This window comes from Thermobia domestica, chromosome 8 (assembly GCF_964235325.1).
Source record: "Thermobia domestica chromosome 8, izTheDome1.hap1.1, whole genome shotgun sequence".
NCBI lineage: Eukaryota > Metazoa > Arthropoda > Insecta > Zygentoma > Lepismatidae > Thermobia > Thermobia domestica.
This window is the reverse complement of record NC_137461.1, coordinates 81,476,686-81,497,444: the sequence shown is the minus strand read 5'-3', so window position 1 is coordinate 81,497,444 and position 20,759 is coordinate 81,476,686.

The window sequence follows — 20,759 nt, the reverse complement described above, 5'->3', positions numbered from 1 at the left end:
TTAATCAAAAATCATACGGAATGTCAGAAAGAAGAAAACGAGATAGAGGAAGAAGAGGAATACGATACCGAGTTCGAAGAAAAGTGTAGAATAAATACATATCAAGATGCTCTCGAAGTTTAAAGGAACTAAAAAATTTGTCTTACGGAAAAATAATTCTGATTCACTTAGTATAATTTCTCAGGCTAAAGTGTATGCGGAAAGTCAAGCAGCAATGTACACAGAAAACCCTGCTTGACTATTAGAAAAATAAAGAAAACATGTGCATAGTATATTTTGTATTCATTTTAATTTTTTGTGTATTTATTCGTAGAAGAAAGAAGTACCGTAATCGAACAATGTACGTACAGCAATATATTTTCTCAGTATGCCCCTTTATAAGCATGTTTTTTTTTTTTAAAAAAAAAAAAAAAGGAAAGGTCTACTAAGCGGAAACCTGACTTTAACGGAATTTTTTGCAAGTCCCGCTCGATTCCGCTAAAGACAGGTTTTACTGTGTATATATATATATATATATATATATATATATATATATATATATATATATATATATATATATATATATATATATATAAGAGAGAGAGAGAGAGAGAGAGATAGTTATAGATATAGATAGATATATAAAGATGAGAACAGGCGCGCTGTTCCCGGCGCGCTTTTGTAGTCAGTCACATTCTTATGTTCCCGGCGCATTTTGTAACCAAAATACAAAAATACTTTAAAAATTAGGAAATTATGATCAGGAAGACATGGTTCAACCATAAAAGCAAACTAAATATTTTATTGGTAATGCTAAAAATGCTTGCCAATTAAAGGATTAAAAGAAAGTGGTAGTACTGCATAACGTTTTATTATGAATTACAAGTACTTTAAGCGTGAATGAGTATATGTGTCTTATGTCTTCTGTCACCAATGGAAAACACGTACGTTGCTAAATAATTGTTTCGAAATTTCGTTTTATCTTATCATTGTAGTCGAGTTCTAATCCATTCTAAGATACTTGGTACTTTTTTAAGAAGTTCGACTTACCCACGAAACCTCCTTTATAATACGCTATCTGTATTTACCTTATCTGTCCGTGTGTTTGTCCGTCCATCCGAGAGAAAAAAAAGTCTGGAGAACTACTTTGATGGGTCACCATCACTTTTGGTGAGGAAATAGAAGGTCAAACGTTAGGAATCGAATTCGTTAGTGGAGGTGATATAAAATCAGAAGTGGTAGAAAATCAACCATTTCCGTTTCTTTTAACATTGATAACTATACAGCAAAAATGGCAATAGATAGCGAGAAGAGGTTTCCTGCAATTTATTAATCTGTTTCATCTCTCTTTTTTTTTTTTAAATCTTTCTACTGAAACCGTAAGAGATAGAAACCCACTGCAACTTCCGGTTTTAATATTCGTCTGTATAAAACAGATACGATAAAAGATAGCGAAAAGTGTTTTATTTTTCGGAACTGCTTTAGCGTAGTAAGAATAGGCACCATCTTCTCTCTTAACACAATATTCCAACCAGGAGGGGCAGAAATCAACCACTTCCGGTTTTAATCTTGATTGCTATAGAGTAAAAACAGTGATACGTAGCGAGAAATAGGTTTCTGCAATTAAATAAGCATTTCAAGAATATATTGCATTTATTCTCTCTATTAAGGCCGAAAGTGGTTGAAATCTGCTACCACTTCCGGTTTCAGTATTAATTGTAAAAAAAACGATGTATACAACCAAACTCCTTCACGTGGTACACACGTGACACTGCTTTATAAAACAATAAGTTTTAATCCAAGTGTTTGATTGAAAGAATGAGTGCTAAAAAAAATAAAATGAAATTTATTTCTTCCCATACACAAAGTTAGAGGCAGTTCGAAGACTAGATTGATGGAAAACCATTAAACTAAAAAATAGATTCCTGCAGAATATGGTATGAGTCAAGTAATCGTGGGAAACTCCCAAAATAGGAGCAAAACAGAACAGTTCCGGTCTAATTAACCCTTCATTTGGCACTGTTGCTCTCAAGTAACATCGCATTCTATTGCGTTTTCCGCACGAATTATAACTTCAGTGATCATTTAATTGGCATTATTGCTTTCATACAATATTCATATACATGATTTGCGGGTCGCTTCTTTAGATACTTCTAATCTTCGTCAACACGGGACTGTCAAAATTCATATTGTAGAAGCTTTATCTCCTACGCTCCGCGAAAGTCTTTTTTAATTTTCTTTTTTTTATTTGTGGTTTCTTTCTCTGTAGGAAGATATTTCTACGAAAATGCTGTTAATTACTGAAAATACTTTTATGATATTTGACCACAATAGGGCAATACTGCTCAGTAGCAACACATAAGACATATGTTATGACAATGTTGCTTTGAAATAAACATCCTGTATTTTGTAACCAAAGTACAAAAGTACTTTAAAAATTAGGAAATTATGATCAGGAAGACATGGTTCAACCATAAAAGCAAACTAAATATTTTAATGGTAATACTATCAATGCTTGCCAATTAAAGGATTAAAAGAAAGTGGTAGTACTGCATAACGTTTTATTATGAATTACAAGTACTTTAAGCGTGAATGAGTATGTGTGTCCACTTTACGAGAGGACAGGTAGCAATAATTTCAGTGTATTTTGCTGTATATAGCGTTACATAACATAATAAATAAATAACAATTTCTTCCAGTAAAATAAAAAGTGTCAACTACTATCGACAACGAATAGCATACTTTTATTTAGCGCCATGAGTTTGCTTTCTTTCTGATTTTCTCAAATACTACGCATGACCATTTACCTTTTTGCTCAGATCTATGCTATCTATAACCAATATGTGTCTTATCTTTAGGCAATATTTTAGTTATACAGAACTAGCAGAATACATGTTCTTCGCACGGAAACAATACGTTTCATTTTGGAGATAAAGTACTAATGAGGTCTGAGTTTGGATTTAAACGGCATCGGAAGTCTCACTGTTTGTCTCAGCGAACTGAAAACTCTGGATTCGACATTAATATATGTGATTTTCGATCATTTTTATATATTCCCTATCCACCTCTCTCAAGTTGCGGGACTGAATTTAGATTTAAACGGCATCGGAAACCGTTTCTTCCGGAAATGTTTTCAGGGCACTGCCTCCAGGAGCTCTAAGAGTTCCCTCCGGGCGAGACCAAAGTAATTAGTTCTATTATATAATAATAGTACCGTGTGAAATAATATGTGCCCCTCCGAATACTACGTGTCCCCGTAACATGTTTTCTCAAATAAATACTAATCGAAAGTATCACTGTTCATCTCCACGACTTCGAAAACTATGTATTCAACACTAATATCGGTGATTTTCGATAATTTTCATATATCCTCCTCCTCATATATTCTCTCTCTCTCTCTCTCTCTCTCTCTATATATATATATATATATATATATATATATATATATATATATATATATATATATATATATATATATATATATCCTCTCCCCTTCTCAAACTTGCGGGATCGAATTTGGATTTAAACGGCATCTGAAATTTCACTGTTCATCTCAGCGACCCCGAAAACTATTGATTCGACATTAATATCAGTTATTTTCGATAATTTTTAAATATCTCCCCCCACCCCACCCTACGTTGCACCGTCAAAGTGAAATTATAAAAACCATCTCATATACGGACCTCATCTATGTTGAAAATTTTATTGAGATGGGTCGCGTGCTTCAAGAGTTATTAAGTTACAAACATAGTCACTTTCATTTTTATATGTAGATGAATGATAATTTTAGGCTGTGTTATTAACTCAGGGGCGTACCCAAGGAGGACCCACTCACCATACAGTGCAAAAAATAAAAAATTACCATATAAAGATACGTATGTATACAATCATCTTAAATGATATGCACTTGAGAGCTTGAACGCTTCTTTGATGAAAGTCTGCATACGCTACTGCTTTAATTATACCAGTGGCATAGGTGAGAAGAAGTTTTGGTGTTTTCAACCTCCCATTGAGCAAGATATTATGCAAAAATGAACATTTACAAAATTAAGAAAATGAAATGTAATTTTTGAGTTTTACGTCCAACGTTTATGCCGGCTAGGCTAAAGGAGACGATGCAGATGAGAAACGAATGAAATGGTGGCATGAAGAAAGTGGGAGGAAACGGAAGAACCCCAAGGAAACCCACGTACACGGTATTTGTCCACCACAAAGTTCACTTGGCGGGAGCAGGGTTTTCACCCGGGACCCCATGCACAAGAGGTGAACGCTCTACCACTGAGCCACCGCAACCCCCTACAAAATCCCTGTATTTCTTCGAATATAAGACGCACCTTTTGGTCAGCTTTTAGATGCCCAAAATTCAGGTGCGCCTTAGATTCGATGGCGTCTTGGATTCGATGTATATACTGCATTATACATATTTATTCATTGCACGTAGGTTACAACATAGAATCTACTACAATCTTTAATACTGGTACCGTAGTTACAACTAATTTGCTTAAAATTGGTTGTATTACAACAATGACAGACTGCACAAAGATGGTAATCGCTCACGAACAATGAACATTTCGTTTTACTGATAAGAAAATGCTTATCGAAATAGGAATGTATTTGTACATTATTTCTGCGCCTTAGATTCGATGTTTTTTTTTTTTTTTAATGAGTTTAAATGAGGTGAAATTTCAGGTGCGGCTTAGATTCGATGCCGCCGGTAATATGTTGAATATAAACACATGGAATTATATGAATTTGGGAAGTTAACCCCCCTCCCATTGAGGAACTCTTTGTACATCATTGAACTATACTACGTTCTGTCGTCTTTCTAGTATCATAGTGAGGAACTTAATGAGGGTATATTCCATTATCAGTTAGCATGATTCTCGTACAGCATTAATTTGTAGGTTTAGAAAGAAACGCATGTCCTTTCATTCTGATGCTTATCATGTTTACCTCATTAAATTCTATCATTGGATATGTCTGATTTTTGGACATATTTTTCGTTATACACTGGTAATATTCTAGTACTTATGATAACAAATTTGTTTCCATTCATACTATTGTGTACTTGTAGCGAATGTGTAAAATTAAAAAGGAAAAGGTCTCCTTTAAATATACTCTGAGTTATGTATATATATATCGATCCCTTCTAAGTCGAATTACCTAGGTACTACTGTAGTTCTATTTAGTATGATTAACATAGATGTAATAGATAAATACATTTTTGTGACTGTGGAATACACTTTCAATTTTTGTGTATAACGGACATCAGAAAAGTATTGAAATAGCCAGTAGTGCCATAAAAATCGGTTCCACCCAAACCATCATATATATGAATTTTTTTGCCATAGAGAAATTGTCGTCTCCATCTGGACCTGGTCAAGGGCCATTACGCTTCTCAAGGAGTCGTCATTCTTCTGTCATTTCTTCTGGGAAATGGCGGGAAAAAAAAGTGCTCGGAAGAGGGTTTAAATAAAAGAAAGAAAAAAAATAAAGCTGCTTGAGGAATGGCAGGTAGTGTGGGAAGCGGAGTGAAAGAAATAGTGACACATCAAAATGTGACACACAAAATTCTTATCCTTACCCTTCTTATCCTTTTACCAACTCAAGTCTATTAGAGAGGGAGAGAGAGATTGAAAAGGGGATGAGAGAAGAAATCCTGAAGAAACTATTTCATATTAAAATAGATCAATCGACCAGCTTGTTCATTCTATATTTGTAGCTGTTTGATGATTGTCATATATGTAGTTTTCGCTGTACGGTGATGATGTTGCTCTCATCAACCGGAAAATATCAGCGATCCCGTTCGAGTTGTAAACGACACATTTTCAAACATGATGTGCATGTCTGTATATGTGATCTGTTTGTATATATGTGTGAGTATGTGCTACTGGTAAATCGTATGTAAGAAACGGAAGATGAAGAAGAATCTTGTTCCTGGAGCTTTAGAGAAAGAAATAAAAAAAAGAGGACGCAGAAGCAATAGAGGATTACTTCCACTTGATAGATATGTATAGTGGGACAAACAGGAAACCTTTTAACCCTTCGGAAGATTACGCAGTTGTCGCCCTTGTTCAAGTTGCACAGGATTTTCGGTTGTCACCATCATCTATTGATCCTATCCTTCTTCGTTCTTTTGGTTTTTTCTCTCTCTCACTTCTTTTCTTCTCTTCCATTGGACTCCTTTTTTTTATTCACTTCAATCTATTATTTCTCAAGAGTCATCTTCAGTAATGGCAGATCTCGTCGTCCTTCTCTCTCTCTTCCTTACTGAAGAAAACAACTCTCCGAATGAAAAATTCGACAAGGTTTTTGGATCTTCGATTCCCCTTACACAGCCTCCTCCCTGTCTCTCCTCATCACCTTGTTGTTTTCGAGTGTTTGACCAACAAACCCCCATGGTGTCCTTCGACAGTCTTCTTCTATTCACTTTTATTTCTTCTTATATTTTGTCTCTCTATTTAGTTTTATCCTCTTTGTTTCTTTTTTCTTTTACCCTCTCACTCTTCTACTGTATTGATACAAAGTCGCGAGGTGTTTGTTTCTTTCTTTTTCCACACTTCATTAAATTCGAAGCTCTACCGTTTTCTGAACTAAGTCCAAAAGAACCTTTTCTCTATTTTTTTATTCCTTTGTTATTCTCCACTATCGTTATTTCTATTATGAGAAAGAAGAAAAGAGAGACAGAATTCGTTGTGCACAGGATGTGAGTCTCTATACAACACATTACTTTACATTACCTCTTTATAACATTTTATTTTATTTTAATAGAGTAAATATGAATTTCATTGGTAATTTGTTTTCTGCTGAAGAATAGGAAAACCTCTTTACCAACTGTGAAGGAGATTATCGAACCTATCTGAATGATTCTGTAATTCTTTTGTCCAATACACCACCATCTTAAAAGCATCTTCTTCTTTGAGTTGTTGTTGGGTTTTCCAAGGAAATGCAAGACTACAAGAGTCTGTGTCACAGCACCTTCGACAATGGAATAAAGACATCACGAATTTTAATTGTACTTTTATTTTTTTTTCTTTCGGCGTGTCTCTCAAACGATAATGATAATTCATGGATATTCAGCTTCTACCACTATATCGCTGTTCGTCATGAGTCATGACTTTGAAACTTGGGTTGACTAGACTGCCAATGAAAATTTAAAAAAAAAATGCTAAGCCATCTATCACTAATTTATCTGTTTCTCTCTCTCTTTGAGACATGTTTGTGCTGGACAAGATCGTGTCCGTGGGTTTTCTCGGGGTACTCTCGTTTCCTCCGACATTCTTTCATTTCTGCGATTCTTCCATCAGCATTAACTTGCCTTAATCAAATGTTTCCTTTAGCCTAAAAGGCATAAGCTTGATATATTAAACTCAAAACATTTCGGTTTTTCTCGTAAGTTTCATTGGTGTATGTAAAAACCAAAACTCATCTTTCAATTTGCTGTTGAAAACACAAAGTAACGTAGGTGACTTTTCCCAATTTTTCAGGAGAGCGAAAAAAAAACAGTTTTTTTGTTCGCAGATTCCAGTGCATGTATAAATATGATTTTTATTCATGTGATCATGTTTACCTTACATGGAGTAAAATGTTAATGGAGCTATGATTTGTATTGCTTATGTAGTGTAAAACACAATTTGTTTATTCGAAGTGTGCGTCTTTGATGCACGTGGTCCCGATGGAGAAATACTGAACTTTGAACTCTTTGCGGTGGTTGAGCTTTTATCTTAATTTTAAGTCCACATCTCATATAGCTTTAGTGCTGAAAAGAGACGGTAAGCTTCAATAAACAAACAAACAAACAAAACTGTTTATTTTAAGCATTGTAAGAGTTTATTGTCTGTAAAACACACTAGTTTAATTTCTTACCAATAATATACATATTAAGATTTAGTTTCCGGAACAGAAAACACTATTGGGCTGAAACTTGAGTGTGATATTTCTAATTACTTCGGGTATTTCAAGACCCTTTTTCATGTTTCTTGATACAGAGATGAATCTTGTGGGAATTGTTGACACTCTAATAGAAAAATTTGAGTGAATTTCTCTGTTAGCTTTCGTACGTACGAATAATGATAAACAAGTATTCGGCTAGTTATACCAGGAGCTGCCACTGCAAAATCATCAAAACGGTGATTGCAACAATGACATTTCTTGAAAAAAATAGTTGTGAAAAGTCCCTGGCCTAACGCTTGTGCTTAGATAGCTTGAAGTTGAATGTTACCCTTTTTATATGGTAACTTCACTTCGAATGTTATGCAACCAACAGTTTACTTTTGTTCTCTAAGTTGCCTACTTATCAGTTATTAAACCTTTAGATTTATTTAACATTGGAACTACATGGATGCTTTGTCGATCAGCTCTCTCAGTTCATGCTAATTGTTTCATTAAAGTGAAACGATACAAACTATTATTCGGTCTGATGTTTGTCTTTTAAGTTTGTAGCTGGACTTGTGTACAGATGGTCAAATTCTGCTACTATATATGAAATCATGCATGACGGTGATAAAAAAAAAAAAAAAAGTTGAGACCTCTTTCTACATTCGCAATGTAAGGTTTAGTTCGGGATGGTCCGTATAAATATTTTCTATTGTATTAGCTTATTTTTCTTTGGATGATGTTCAAACGTCATATTGATTGTCATAGTAGCTGTGGAAGGGTCAGTATGTGTGAGTGTGTGAAAACATACTATATAACAGATTGTATACTTATATCCAAAGGATTTTTTTAGGAACAACAGTTCTTTCGAAGGTATGGGAGTTTGACAAAACTGACATTCTTTTCGATGAGAATTATAAATAATGCTCTGCGATCGCACGAGTGATGTTCGCTGACGTTTACTTGATTCATCTACAAAATCGTTGCCCCGATTAGGCCAGTAGATAGGGTACTCATAGTGCTTGTCAGAGGGTGACAAGGAAAGCGAATAGATCATATAAAGTGCATGTAACGCATGAATTGAAAAAATCGAACAAGAAAAAACGAGTGCAGTATTGCCAATAGTTATATGATCTTCTTACTTTATCGCTAGATATTGTCTTCATAATATGGTTTAGATATGGTTTTACCTACCAGGTTACGTAAACACTCAGCAGTTAGGCTGCAGAAAATCCGAATGTTATTGGCGAAAAGCCTACATATGTATAAAAATATTGGTGTCTCGTGTGCAGTGTCTACTTCGTGAATTTGTTCTATTTTTTGACCAGATCGTGAACACTGAAGTCCCGACGCTGCTACTGTTGTCCTGGTTCTAACCACTTGTTTACCGAACTGACTTGGAAGCATGTTTAATTATTGCTGTGTTACAACCTACCGCACACCTTTAAATTTCTTGAATATGTTATGGCTTTTGCTTATTGTCATGTTGTTGTTTTTTTCAAATTCTTATGTTAGTGTTTTGTTATTCTAATTTAGGCTCAAACACATGTCGCGCCTTTTGTTCTTTAACAAAAAATAATTAAAAAAAAAAACTATTGATGTGCAGTTGAACAACTGGAAAAATATTTTGCGTATGGGTTTGTTTTCTAGATGTGACAACATCCGATTGCTTTCAAGGACATGAAGTTATCAGTAGCAACGACAGGCATGACTACTTTAGATGATAGCACTACGTGGTTGGAGGGCTGTTCATGCAGCGGCATGAATATAAGTTTTACGGTCAGATACTCAACAATTTTGCGGAACAACTCGGTATTACTGACTTGACGAATGGATATTTTAACAAGGTTGAGCTATATGTCACACAGTCAGCATCTTCATGCAACTCTAGATCTGTATCTTTAGCTACTATATAGCGTCAAAGATCCCGTACCCTCCTAAATTTTCTGCCTATCTTTTCTTGTGAGGCTACTTGAAGGATAGAATTTGTAGAAATTTCCCAAGAGCACTGGATGAACTTAAAACCAGCAGGACTAAAGGTAACAACATTCGGCATAGAATTTAGTGGGACGGATTCATTTCTGTTTAGAGGAATGTGGAGCACATTTTAGAAATTTGTGACAAAATGATTCTCCGACATTTACTGTATAATTTAGAATTGATTGCACTTGTTCATTGGGATTTGTTTAACAAACTAATGAAATGGATCAACTTGCATTATCAAAGTGTGCTGAAAATATTTATTACAATCTGTTAACCAATGCTCCTCATACTTTCTTCTGTTCACGGCGGCTTTTGCGTACCACGATTTTTCAACGGGACCCCAAGTTAGAACCTACTCGTACCTGAGACATAACCATAAATTATACATACATAGATGCTATACATTTATATACAAATGGAACACGCTGTTTTTTTAAATTCATAAACAATTCTTCATATAGAACCCTTGACAAGTGTTGGATTGGAACCCAAAATCCAAATAAGTGTCATCCTACTGCCAACATTTGACCGGCTCGGGAAAAGGTAACGACATTTTTTTTTTAAACTTTCGAGTAAACTAAAAGCGAAAGTTAAATATTCCTATGCAATGCAATGCAATGATATATGGTAAACAAATTTCTTTTGCTATTTGCAGGTACATTTCCGAAATAAAACTCCCTACATACTGTTCTGTGATTCGATCTTAACCCATTCCATCTAATAAATAAATTTCACCTTAAGTGGTGCTTATTGTTATCTTCCCCTGAGCCGCTCATTTCTTAAGTGTAATGTCTCTAAAGGTACTCAAATATTTTGCGGCGTTTCTGTAAGCCATATAGAAAGCAGACCGGGGTACTGCGATGCACATCAATTTACATTTAGAAAATGAATTAAATGGCAGTATGAGAGCCACCAGCCCTAAAAGAGTCAAGGTCTACCATCACGCTTTCACCATTTGAACCCTTCGGAATGGTGAGTGGTCAGCAGCATATGAGCTTCCCCTTGCTAATAATAATAGGTAACTTCCATTACCAGAGTTCGCTAGCTCCCCAATCAGTTTCACGACGCTGGGTGAATGTCGTAATATGAACAGTCTTGAGAATGGCTCACTTTTCCGAGCGCTGACCAGATACAAAGCTGATTAACTTTGAACTCATGAGAATTGGTGGATAAAGCTGCTAGTATCTTGACAATTGTAACGATCGTAATTGAAGCAAAGCTCTTATTTACTCGACTTAGGCGTTCGGTTATCCGGATACTCCTCCTAGACGCCTGACCCGTTATTCACAGAATTTGAGACGGTGATTCGCGAGTGCGCGCTGAGTATCGTAAGGGATCACAACTCCCGATCGGACATACCAGTGAGGAATAATCACCGAAAATTGGATCTCCTGGACGCCTGAACCGTTATTCACAGAATTTGAGACGGTGATTCGCAAGTGCGCGCTGAGTATCGTAAGGGATCACAACTCCCGATCGGACATACCAGTGAGGAATAATCACCGAAAATTGGATCTCCTGGACGCCTGAACCGTTTTTCACAGAATTTGAGACGGTGATTCGCAAGTGCGCGCTGAATATCGCAAGGGATCACAACTCCCGATCGGACATACCAGTGAGGAATAATCACCGAAAATTGGATCTCCTGGATGCCTGAACCGTTCTTTACAGAATTTGAGACGGTGATTCGCAAGTGCGCGCTGAGTATCGTAAGGGATCACAACTCCCGATCGGACATGCCAGTGAGGAATAATCACCGAAAATTGGATCTCCTGGACGCCTGAACCGTTCTTTACAGAATTTGAGACGGTGATTCGCAAGTGCGCGCTGAGTATCGTAAGGGATCACAACTCCCGATCGGACATGCCAGTGAGGAATAATCAACGAAAATTGGATCTCCTGGACGCCTGAACCGTTTTTCACAGAATTTGAGACGGTGATTCGCGATTGCGCGCTGAGTAATCTTCAGAGTTAATCTGTCGTTTAAGTACTTTTAGGGGCCGCGGTGGCTCAGAGTAGAGCGTTCACCTCTGCCGTATGGGATCCCTGGTTTGATCCCAGCTCGCACCATGTGAATTTTGTGGTGGACAAACACCGTGTGCATGGATTTCCTCGGGGTTCTCCCGTTTCCTCCCACTTCCTTCATTTCACCATTTCATTCATTTCTCATCATCACCATCTCCTTTACTCTAGCCGGCATAACCGCGGGACGTAAAACTCAAGTATTTCATTTCATTAAAAACTTTTGTCTCGATAGGCTGGTTTTATCACAGTATTGTGGGAAGACTTATTTGTCGTAGTAAATCTTTAGAATTTTATACAATTGTTGCTTAAGCAATTGTTAAACATGCTTAACAAATGTTAATAAGAACCGGTGGTTTGTGAGTCCTTCCAATAAATCGAATTTAATTAGAAGATGTAGAAACAAAAGAAGAAGAACCGAAGCAACAACAACGTATAATTAGACAAAACTAATTTAATTCATATCAAAATTTGATAAGCTATTAGCACTCATCCTCTATATAGATAATAACAACCAGTCACATGCATATGAAATTTTTGCCGACTGAACCGACTGCCTGCCTTCCCTTCCCTCTTTACTTATTTCCCACTGCAGTCAGTATACCTATCTTTTGTCTGTGGGAGGAGATGGTATTCCCACTTTGACTGACAGAATACAATCCATGGTGATCAGAAAAAAATGTATTTTCTTTTCCTTTCTATCTTTTTCTTCCTCTGATGTCAGTTTCTTCTTGTCTACCTATAGAAGCTCAGAAGCGAGGAAAAGATATGCCCAAAGGTTATTAAATTTATATCCTTCATTATCAGGATTGCTAACTCCTGACTCATATTCCCTGAACGCATAACAAGCAATACTGGAATGTAAACTAGTACTATTAAAATCATTCCAGTTACTATTCTAATATTCGTTGTTCGAATATTTTTTCTGCTGTTATTCGATTAGTCGTACATCCGATTATTCGTCTTCGGTATTCCTACATTTATTCGTTATTCAAACAATTTTTCGAATAATTTTTCATTATCCAAATAATAATTGTGCGAATAACTTTCGTTATCCAAATCATTAATTTTTGATCGCATAATTGCTCAAATAATTTTTCAATATCTAAATAATAATATTCATTATTCGAATAATTGTGCAAATATTTTTTTGTTATCCAAATATATTCGTTACTGCAATAACTGTCCAAATAATGTTATTCATTATTGGAATAATTACTGTTCGTCATTCGAATAGTTGTGAGATTATTTTTTCGTTAACCAAATAATGATTCGTTATTCGAATAATTATGCGAATATTTTTCGTTATCCAAAAATATCATTCGTTATTCGAAGAATTGTTCATTATGCTACTAACGCTATTCATTATTCAAATAATTGTGCAAATAATTTTTCCTTATCCAAATAATATTATTCGTTATTCGAATTGTTCATTATCCTAGTAACGCTATTCGTTACTCGAATAATTGTGCAAATATTTTTTCGTTACCCAAATAATTATTTGTTATTCGAATAATTGCTCAAATAATTTGTATTATTCCAAATAATATTATTGATTATTCGAATAATTATTCATTGTCCTAATAACGCTATTTGTTATTCGAATAACTGTACGAATATTTTTCATTATTCGAACAATTGCTATTTGTTATTCGAATAATTGCTCAAATAATTTTTCGTTATCCAAAATAATTATTCATTATTCGAATAATTGTACGAATATTTTTCATTATCCAAATAATTATTCGTTATTCGAATAAGTGCTCAATATTCGTTATTCGAATAATTGTTCATTATCCTAATAACTGTATTCGTTATTCGAATAATTGTGCAAATATTTTTCGTTACCCAAATAATTACTCGTTATTCGAATAATTTTTCAAGTAATTTTTATTATCCAAATAATATTATTGATTTTTCTAATAATTTTTCATTGTCCTAATAACGCTATTAATTATTCGAATAACTATACAAATATTTTATATTTTTTCATTATTCAAATAATTGTTGTTTGTTATTCGGATAATTGTGCCAATAATTTTTCGCTATTCAAATAATTAATTGTTATTCGAATAATTGCTCAAATAATTTTTCACTGTCCATTTAATATTATTCTTTATTCGAATAATATTACTTATCCTAATAACGCTATACATTCTTCGAATAATTGTTTCTTATGCTAATAACGCTATTCATTATTCGAATAATTGTGCCAATAATTGTTCGTTATCCAAATAATATCATTCGTTATTCGAATGATTGTCTATTATCATAATAACGCTATTCGTTATTAGAATAATCGCTTAAATATTTTTCATTATTGGAATAATATCACTCATTATTCAAATAATTGTTCATTATCCAAATCGAACAATATACATATTTGAATAACCAATTTTATTCGAATATTGATTTTCCGAATAATCCATTAGTCAAATATTAGAATGGTGAATTTTGTAAATTTTGTGTGAAGTCAAGTGTTAGAGTGAAAGTGCTTTCTGCAGCCGAAAAGTTATTGCACGTGATATGAAAATTTGATTCGCGGTGGAGGTAGAAAACTTTCGATGTTCACTGTAATCGTGAGGCAAATAGACAGAGAGAGTTATTTGAAATCAAAGGTAGCAAACAAAGCCGCAATAAGGCAAAATGTCCTCATTGACTCCACTTTTTGTTCTTCAGTATCCATTTGTCATTTTCAAAATATTTGTCCATAGTTACCTCTTTCCTTTTTGTCATCAAAATACACTTTATGATTAGAAAACCATAAAAATACCCATCCATCACATATCATACAATGTTATACAACACATCCGGTATATAAGTCATAACTATCTTTTTCAGTACTTTGTTTTCTCAGTGCTGAGCAACAGTAACAATGGATTATTGTTGTGTGATTCGCCATTATTTTAATATGGATACAAATGAGATCGAAACTGGGATTAAAAGTTGGATCGAAACTGCAGCTGATGCATTTAAATATGAGTAAAACGTAATCACATAATGACCAGAGGTCGAGATATGTTATTTTTCTAAAAGTTGCGTTTATAAATATGATTAATCCTTTGCAAGGTGTCCTATAAGTCTGAAAATGTAAGGAAAATGAGCGTTTACAAAATGTGCTTGATACATTGGTCCTTCTGTTCCACGCATTGGCGAAGCCTAATCATCTACGCCTGGAAAACAGTCGAATGGTCTCTGCTGGTGTGATTTGTGAACAGCTTCAACGACACGTTCCAGTAGTTGCACAAGGGATTGACTCTTCCCTACGTTTCCAGACTTACGTAATACTCTATTACACTATACTGTATTATCATGTACTATATATTATAATGATAAATACTTATAATAAAGTTATAATAAAGTTAGATTTCAATGTAATACTTTAATGAACATACTTAAAAATTATCATTTCTTAGAAATACCACGTCCACGAAAACCAGATAAGGAAGAACGATAGCGTAATTTATTAACATTGTTTTTGTACTTTGACATTCAGTGACGTCCTAAGTTCAATTCAGCAGTTTTCTATCATTGAACCCGGCAGTACACTAAAGAACGTGGAATCCAGACAGGGTGGTATGGTCAGGATAGAGCAATGTAGTCATAGAAAATACAGTAAAACTTAATAGACCGTTCTCTCCTAGTATGATACAAACATTCTCCTCTCGGTGGTCATCGAATACCAACCGTATTCAAATTTCATACATAATAAGAAAAAAAAACTTAAATGAATTGCATCCATATCTGAATTCACAATTCGCATACACAGTAAATGCTATAGTCAAAGCAGGCGTTGTAAACACTGAGTCGAAATGTTAATATACAGTATCTTGCTGAAGCATGACATCATTGATTTAATTAGAAAATAATAATAATCACAAAGTAGTAAAATCATCATCACCATCACCATAATGCTGCCTCTTTCCACCGTTAAAAACACTAGGAAGAGTTTAATTTAAAAACTTGTTCAAGTTCCTGGTATTCTTAAATTCCATAAATGGGTCCTCGCACCTTAATTGATGGAGACCAGTCTGTGATTTTAGAAAAGTCTTATTCATGAGCACACTGTTCAATATGTTATCCCTGTAATAATAACTCTTGAATGTGATAACCACATATAGGCCTAAATGCAATAAAGATGTACACACAATTTCAGAACTATCTTTGGGTCAAAAGGGCGTCGGAGTATGTACTACAAATAGCCAGGACCGGATTTAAGGGGAGGCTTAAGATACTGTAGCCCCAGGTCTCCAGGTGAACAGTGGCCTCTACTTTGATCAAAATCTCAATTGGCTATCTAAAAAGAATCATAAAGATACAATTATAATCATAAAATAAAATATGACCAAAAATATAAATCACATTCCCTTAATTTTCCTATTGTACTTTCACAGAAATGTATTAGGTGAAGTCAGTAGGGGCCACATATTTTTTCTAGCCCCGGGGCTCCAGATGGATTAATGCGGTCTTGCAAATAGCTCTCAAAGTACGTATAACTCCTACCGTTAGGCCACATAAACTTTATGACACTAGATTAAGATGAACAAGAGAAGAAATTTCAGAGTATCCTTTATTAATTTCAAAATCTACACAGCTATGTATTTTGACAAAAATATATCGGGAATTTTCTGTTCTTATTATGTAGTGCAAAGGAACTTTTATTATTTTCTTTCTTTCATAACATCAGCTAAGGTTCTTATCTTCAGGTGCGCAGACCTAAGTTCCAGTCATCTATTTCACCAATAATTATACTTTATCATAATAAATTCAATGGAAAATGTAATCGATGATGATGAAAGATGGCGGATGAATCACGATTCTGAAGCTGTTCAGACACACAGCAAAGTTCGATAAAGAGTGGCATATAGATTATTTTAAAACTTTTCGTTTTCCTTTCATAGAAGTCTTTTTTTTTTTTTTTTTGTAAGAGGTAACAAACATAAACTTTTCGACACTTCATTCGGGAAGTTTTTACTTTGGTCGTTTCATTCAATGAATCGATTTGTAGGGAACTAGTTCCTCGGAACCGTTCATTAAATATTGCTAGGAATCAGTTCTTGGCCTAACCTTAACTAACCTAATCATCGACAGTAAGTCATCGACTCTAGAAGGACAGACACATTCTCAAAAAAGGAACCAAAAGAATCAAATCACTGAATCGAATAAAATGAATGAAATGGCTAAAGTGAAAACTTCCTTTTTATTCTATTAATATGAAAATATACTTAAGTTTCCTATAACATTACATTGTGCTTCAAACATCTCTATATGTAAATTGTCAATACTATCGAGTGTTCACAATAAAATATCTCTGGAGCATATATCTTTTCTAATTGTAATTGACTGCACCTTTAATTACTTAAATCGCGTATTCTCCGGAAATCATTCTGTTTGATTTTATGGTTATTGATTTCCGGCTTCATTTATTTTGCTCTCATTACCAGCTTATCTTTATACAGCTGTAACTCTGAAGCACTTGCTTCGTCCAAAGATAGCTTCAACTAACACTATTGATTAATTGATTGATTGGAATTTAGCGTCTCTTTTCGATGCCGAGGCTATGCATAACTGGACCTACCAATTAAGGTGGAATCCAAACGACTACCTGGGTTTGTATTCGAAGCCAGTACTACCAGTTATAATTAAACCTGGAACTACAGGCTAATACAGTATGTACATTAGTCTTTCGGCTAGGAAAAGGATTGAACACGAGACAAGACGAGACAATACAGAGACCTTCTAATAGAAACAGGTTCTACATTTCTTTCAAGACGACATCTCTTTTACGACACAATTCTCGAGACAAGGCAGCCTCATATCCCGGCTCGTGCGCAGTAACCTACGAAAGAGCACAGCTTATATTATTGTAAAGATAGAAACATTGCTGATTTATCCTTTATAATTATATATGAATTGCATTACTTAAATATTTTGTAGAAAGAAAAGAAAACAAGAAAAGAGAGATAAGAAAAAGAAGAAAAAAGGAAGAAAACAATGGTTTGATGCACTGAGAAAAATCTGTTATCTGGACAGCGTTATATTGTACAAATATACGGAATTCGTATATTTACTACGGAAATCTGTACGGGCCATACGTTATCCATATGCTACGTATGTACTGCCTTTTCCCCGCGTAGATGTTACATCATACCGCATGAAACCTAAGACTTTATGTACGATACATACTTTTTCCTCTGTGCGCCTATTTTACATTAAGGAAAAATAATTGAATTCAGTTATAAAATAAAACATTTTATCACAGTTTTCTGTAAGGTAGACTTGTTTCTAGATTGAATATACTATTAAACTAAGTTAAACTCTTTTATATTATCTAATACTAAAGGCTATGACCTACCAGATGACATTTGGAGGATGATATTTGGTCAGTTACCTGGCTTTAATTGTCATTACTTCTGTTTTTCTGAAGTGAACTTTCCTACATATTAATTCAAACATCCCTCCAATTGTCTCATGATTCTCCGTCAAACCCGATTTTTTTAAAATCTCAGTTGACGGTCAAACTCTGAATCACACGCAGTGGTCATTCCGTCACGGAATTCGAACCAAAGATCTCACCGAAAGCTAATGAATGAAATTCTAACAGAAACACTAAAAAGAAACTACAACATGTGAGAATGTGATGTACTATCCGTAATTAGAAAATTAATTAACTGAAATTAACAACAGCATATATATTTAGTACCGAGATCAGTCTGAGGATTGGCAACTCTGCATATACATATAACCTTCTTCCAGACGTCAATGCATCTAAACTCCAAAAGTTTAATTACAACAGTATCATATCCTCCTGCCTGCACCCCCAACTTGTCTAAAACCAGAGGAAGGAATTCTTGTAAGGAAACGCCGCGCATCAAAAGCAGCAGAACTTCCAGTTAAGATGGCCAGAATCCATGACAACCGTGAAGACGAAAAGGAGATTCTCTGGCAGCTGATACGTCTGATACACACACACACACACACACACACACACACATATATATATATATATATATATATATATATATATATATATATATATATATATATATATATATATATATATATATAAACACAAAATCACATGCTGTTTGCCAGAGGATGAATTTTCATTTGTTGACTCGAAGTATCCACCTAAAGACCTCTAACGCAACCTTTTCTACGTGATACACAATAATATTTACCCAATCATTTAAGTTCTCTAAAACCCTCAATAATTAATTTGTCCTTGCAAAAATGCTCTTAATACAAATCAAAATCTGCATGATCTCCTCCGTATTTCAAGAAGAATTGCTAATGTGTACGTCTCATATTTGAGGAAAAATCTGCAGTAAGAGAAACATTAAGCTCCAAATAAACAAATAGATTTGATCCCAATTACATTTTTAACTACCATATTTCAGAAGTTTATTATTATATTGTGATTTTCGATTCACATCAAGCGTTGCGTAATTTTCATTAAGAAAATCGTTTTTTTTTTTTTTTTTTTTTTTTTGCATTTTCATATACGCAGAAACGCTACATTTTAAATATACATCGAGAATATATCTATATACTTTACAGTATAGATCAAGTTTTTGCAGACATTCTTTTCATTTTAAGAACAATCCTTACCAAATATTAAAAATAAAAAAGAAAGAAAAGAATGGAAATTAAGATCAGTGGGCGAAATTGAACTCAATTATTATTATATGTAAATACTTATATCAAACACAAATCATTAAATAGTTATACAAAGGTAGGATCTGATACACTCAATGATGATACTTGATTCAAATAAACTCGTAAACGAAATTACCTCCACAATTTTTGTTAAAATGTTCCTTATGCGTTACTTTGAGAAATAAAAGAATGTCATATTGCAGTGTCATTAAATGACATTGATGTATTAAATAAGAGCAAAACCGTTGGAACCTTTTTTGTACGAGATAGGCTACATAAGTTCTTCCAAGTATTCTGAATTCGGTTACCAGATTTCTGACAACATGCTTTGTTGATCTTGAGTTTCAGCCTGAAAAAGCCCTAAACATGTTCATAGATCGTTCCTTGAAGACAAACACAAATATCTGCTGATCTTTCTTATGAAATCAGTATCCTATCAAGTTACCTACAGAAAAAGATATATTTATTAGCGATATCAAGAAAAATTTGATTTTTTAAAGGAAAATCTTCAATTCTGTCTATCAGTAAAAGAAAAGAAGAAGAAATTAATGATAAAAACTGAAGAATCTCCTAATTTTATGTAAAAAAATATTACGAGGGCAAAAATTTTACATTAATAACGTGTGTTAGGGTTTTCGCATTGTATTATTGCTTCCATCAAACACATTTTCTGTATGTGATAATGTATCTGATGAAGACAATGATTTATACTGCCAAAACTACAACACAAACTCTTGATATTTAATAGAATATTTTTGTTTTAGTCACAGTTAGAATTTATACTTATAATTGTATGTTGGATCCAAAGCTAGAATGGCCGGAATTTCTTCAAGTTATCCTGCCTTTTAAGTAAAGTTACCCAAATTATAATAGTCTTTGCAGCTATTCAGTCGTGTTTGAAAACATCCGCGAAGACTTCTATAGTTTCATCTGCCACTGAGTAGCAAATTCCTGTATTAAGAGCGGACAGGAATGGATATATCCAGAATAGGTTAAGAGTTTTGGTTTAGATGATGAGAGCCACAGACATTAATTACTTTAGTATGATTAAAAACTATTGTGAGCACGCGTCGTAGCCAGTTCTTAATTCAGAATCTGGATAAAAGGAGACGAAGTCCATTGCCCACATATTTATCCATTGATATTATGCAAGCCCGCATAATTAAAGGTAATGTTGGTTGCATAAAGACCAGGGTATTTTTTTTTTTAGAAATCGCGAAACATGCGTATATTTTCGCAAA